A 5,110-nucleotide genomic window follows, 5' to 3' on the forward strand; every position below is an offset into this window, starting at 1 on the left:
TGATGCCTCCTGCCTGAGGTGCCAACATCCTCAGGGTGATTTTTACCATATTATTTGGGGTTGTTCCGTGATTCAGGGATACTGGAATGAGGTCTTCACAGAATTATCAGCAGTTCTGGAGGTTGGCGTCCCCAGGGACCCTAGGCTGGCACTCCTGGGCTTGTCGACTGAGGTGGATGTCACACGATACTCACTTATCTTCCTGTTGTTGGCGCTGGTAGTCGCCAAGAGAGATATAGCTAGAATGTGGGGGGCACCAGGACGGCCGAATCTGGATGATTGGAGGCGAGGCTTAGACATGTACATGGCAGCTGAGAGGGTTACGTATAAAGCGAGGGGGTGCCCGAGGAAATTTCGTAAAATATGGGCCAAGTGGAGGCACTATCACGGACTCGAATAGGGGGGTGCACTGTGGAGGGGGGGGGGGGAAATTGAGGGTTACGATATGGCCCTCAGAGGTGGTCTCATGTACGAATGTTTTGCACCTGTTGAACCTGGAGGACCCGGAGGATGAGTCGAACTAATGCTTGCGGCTTCTGCCATGTGGGGTGTGGAAGCCATGAGATCCGGGGGGTGGGGGGAGGTATGGGGGACGAGCTGTTTGGGGGGGGGGGGGAGATGAAGGGCGGGAAGGGGGACCTCGGATAGAGGCCTCTCAGTTGCCCGGGGATGTTCAGTGTGGAAGTTGGGAGGGGGGGTTTGGGGTGAAAAGTTGGAACACGAAATGATCTTCTCATGATAAATAACGTATGCTACTGTGTTCAAAAGTTGCGTATAACCGGGGGTTGCGGAATGTTGACGCCCCCCCCGGATTGCCACACTGCTTTTCTTGATGATCCGTATGATGCAACCATAAAAAGAAATTTTCAAAAAAAAAAAAAAAGATTGAATCTTGAGCAGTAAAGAATTCAGCTCCTGAAATCCAGAAATATCGACTCGCTGCTTTACATTTCTTGAACCTTGGCACTGTAATAGAAATATGGATTGAGAAGTAAAGGAACACAAAAGATACTGAGTTTTGACATAAATGATATTCGATTTTGCATTTACAAGCTTTAAGCCCAACCCTTTTTAACATCTATGTCCAACCTCTGGCAGCAGTGGCCAGGAGCAGAGGATTAGTTGTGGTATCTTACACGGATGACATACAGCTGGTGGTGGCATTATCAGGCAACTCTGGGCAGGGTGCACTTAAGTTTCAGGAAGATTTAACAACTATTGCAGATTGGATGACAGCCAATTGTCTTCAGCTCAATGGCAACAAATCGGAGATCTTGGTGGTGGGTAAAGGCATCCATCTGTGGAGTGACCACGGGTAGCTGCCCTCTTTGGGCCCTCCGCCGGCTCCTAAACCGGCAGTAAAAAATCTAGGAGTCTGGATAGACTTTCTTTTCAAACCCAGACTAAGGTAGTAGCCGGAGTTTGTTTCGGGCTCCCACATGGACTTAAACCTTTGCTGGGTTTTTTCGACCCTACCATCCATCAGGTAATTATTCAGGCCACAATATTCTCTAGACTGGATTATGCGAACTCCCTGTATTTCGGGGCCAATAGGGCAGAGATACTGCATTTGCAAAGGGCATAAAATGCGGCAGCCCAGGCCCTCCTTGGTCTGCCAAAAATCTGTTCCATCGCTAGTTCCATCCACAAACTACATTGGCTGCCAGTGGAGAAAGGCATCCAATGTAAGACTCTCTGTATTGCCCACAGAATCATTTTTCTCCAATCTCCTGCTATTCTGGCTGGCCTCATGGCGCCCTATAGACCTACTCGTCAACTGCGCTCCATGGAACAGCATCTAGCGGTTGTTCCTCGGTTTAAGAGAGTATGAGCCGGAGGGCGCTCCTTCGGCGTTTGTGCCCTAAGCTTTGGAACTCCCTCCTTGCATATATCTGTAACACCAGCATGGACTCTTATAATGCTCTCTTTTCATTTAATGCTATCATCTCATAGTAATTCCTGTAGCTTGAGTGTAATTACTTATACCACCAATCACACTTCTTTATCTACTTACACATTTTTCTTACTACTCTTATATGTTCAGAAAAACGTTTTTTATTCTAACGTTTTGTTTGCGCACTTTGTACATGGTGAATTCCATTTGCATCTTTAGGTTATCAACTCTTGAATATACTCACTCCTCTCCACTTCACTGGTCTCTCATGTTAGTTTCACTCTTACTGCTCCACTTTCACTCTTCAGCTCATTTTACCATTGCACAACCCTTAGTGTATTCATTTTTTAATTTCATTATCATTATTGTATCCTTTTTTTCCATTCAGCTTCTTATCTTGTACAGCCCCTGCTGTATTCAACTCTTATTGTTATTTCCATTGTCTATATAGGAACTATTTTTAAATTTGGGCATCATAACACCGGTGCTTTGGCCTGGTGTTTTTCACATTAGAATTGTATATATTTTGTATACAGATTGTGTCCTTTTTATTCAATTACATCTCATCTGGTCAGATTTTGGCATTTTGATACACATCCTGTTATTTCTGGTATTTGCACTCGCATATTCACATTGTGTAAAATACCGTATTTACACATGTTACAAGATGGCACCCACCCGCGAGCACCCACACTCTGACCTTTCAGTCCCCTTTCACTTGTTAATCTTCACTTGTTAAACACCCAGCCTCCCGCTCGGGTTACACGTCTGGGATCACGCTCAATATCCTAGCAACAATACTGCTGAAAGTACACCAGCTCATTTCGGGCTTAGATCTTGGCACTCACATTCTTTGTACAACCTATGGTTACGTGTTTTGAGATATTGTGTTTTCCGTTCATCATGAGTATCGCTCCATGGCTTTTCTGTGCACTCTGCACATCCGGCATGTTTATTTGGAGCACGCAGTTCTAGACCATTACGATTTAGTTAAACACTTGGTTATCGTGTTACGGTTCACGTACTCACCTCACCGGCATGATCATAGTGATCATGATGTTCTACACTAGATGGCATGACCCACGAGTCAAGGACTCACTGCCCATATTTTGTAATAGTTTTGCAATGTTTCAACGTTTATTGCGGGTCACAGGTTTATGTTGATTTGAGTTGGCACTTGTTTTTAGGTTACTGTCATAATTTGACTCACCCATGCTTTACATGATAATGTGATTGTTATTTGACAATACATTTAAAGGTTCCCTCTAAGTATCATTGCTTTATTTTTTGTAGATGATGTCCCCTGACGAAGGGCCGTAATAGCCCGAAATGCATCAGGAAAACATGTTTATATGAGTGATGGTCGCACTCAAGTTTAGAACTTGATCCCTTGATATGAGATACCAATATTAATCATGAATAAATTCTCATGAACGCACCATTCAAGATCATAGCAGTCCTTGAATGATCCTTCACAGATTCATAATACCCGCTTAGCGGGTCCCACGCTGTGCTCAGGAGGACGTCTACTTTTTCATGTAATAAAACAACGCGTTTATTTGAATTCATGGTATTTGACTGCTGATTGTATAGGATATCTTAAATGTGATTTATTCCCTAAACTATAAAGATAATTTGTGCTTCCAGCAAGGAGCCTAGTTTATTTGGAAATAGAGTGGTCAAATCTCGATAGCATGACTGCTTTTAGCAGGGAGTCTGACGCAGGTGGCATTAGAGGAGGGGACTATTCTCGCCAGTGTGCCTTCTCTCAGAGTGAGAGGCGCTAAAAATATGTCTGTATCCTGGCACTTCTCTTGTTAATAATCCATACAAGGGATTTAAACATGAATTTGTCAAATACGAAATGGACTTTTTAATTTTTATTTTTGAGGTTCTTATATAGCCCTGCTTTATCTAATAATTTCTGATGGGTTTTCTTCGAGAGCCCTTTCTCCTTCAGAAGTTTTCCATCGACATACCCATTGGGATTTCCGATGAATCGCTGACAATCCGTCCATTTCTAAACAGGGCTGGTGGGTCGACCGTTGGTTTGGCTGGTATAATGTTTAGTTGCATTTTTGATAGAGCGGCCTGTCCACCACACTCTGAACCCAGCCCATCTTTCTTTAGTGATTTTTCTATTTTGGGTTACATTTGAAGACTGTTCCCCTCATTTATAGTTTGACAGGTGGTCCACAGTCTGCCAGAGAAGCAGGCTGTTAGACCTGGCACCTTGGCGTGGGTCTCCCTTCCACTTCTTGTTACTGTGCCTCGTGTGTTTTGCTGGTGTTAGCTGCTCAGAGCACTGTGCTACTGCCAATCAGTGCCACAGTGCAAGTGCTCCCTGTATAAAATGTATATATTGATTGGATTCCATGATTGGCTTATTTGGTTTACTGTCAGACCCCAGTACAGTGCACCAGGAGTGCCCAGGGCTTGTAAATCCAAATGCTGCTAGTGGGCTTGCAGCACTGATTGTGCCATCCACTGAAGCAGCCTGGTAAAATGTGTCGAAGGTCTGCCATTGCAGAACCTGCATGCAGTCTGGTACCGTCATGCTGACTGGGCAAGTGCACCCACTTGCCAGTCCCTAAACCTTCCCTTTACTTCATGTGAGTCACCCCTATGGTAGGCCTAAGGGCAGGGTGCATTGTAAGTATAAGGTAGGACAAGCCCTGATGTGTGTGGCATGTCCTAATAGTGAATTACAGCTATTTTCCTTTTTCACTATTGCAAGGCTACCTGTTCTCATAGGCCAGAATGGGCTGTTAGAAATATTACATTCTATAAATCTTAGCAGACTGAGAGAACATGGTAGAAGTTCGAGTTTAGTATGCCTGAACTCAGAATAATAAAATACATCTTTTAGTAAAGTTTATCTTAATATTCTGTGTTTGCAAATACCCCTTTTAGAAAGTTGGTATTTGCTTGCCTAACCATTTCAGCCCGCCTCTGCTAGGATGTGTATCTGCTGTCTGGTTTCTGTGAGTGACAGGGCTTGGGGAATCCAGAGGGCAGGGCTAGGTAGCCCGGTGGTGAATAGAGAGATTACATCCAGATGGAGGGGAGGAGTGTTCCTGGGCTCTGAATAGGACTGTGCCCCTCCACCACAATGTCGGCTCCACCTCCTGTGGAGTGTCTGAGGTCTCTAGCCTGCTCCCTGAATTAAGAGTCAGAGTCATGTCAACAAAGTGCTCAAGAACTGGTTTTGGCTGG

Source organism: Lissotriton vulgaris, unplaced genomic scaffold (assembly GCF_964263255.1).
Source record: "Lissotriton vulgaris unplaced genomic scaffold, aLisVul1.2 SCAFFOLD_1976, whole genome shotgun sequence".
Taxonomy (NCBI): domain Eukaryota; kingdom Metazoa; phylum Chordata; class Amphibia; order Caudata; family Salamandridae; genus Lissotriton; species Lissotriton vulgaris.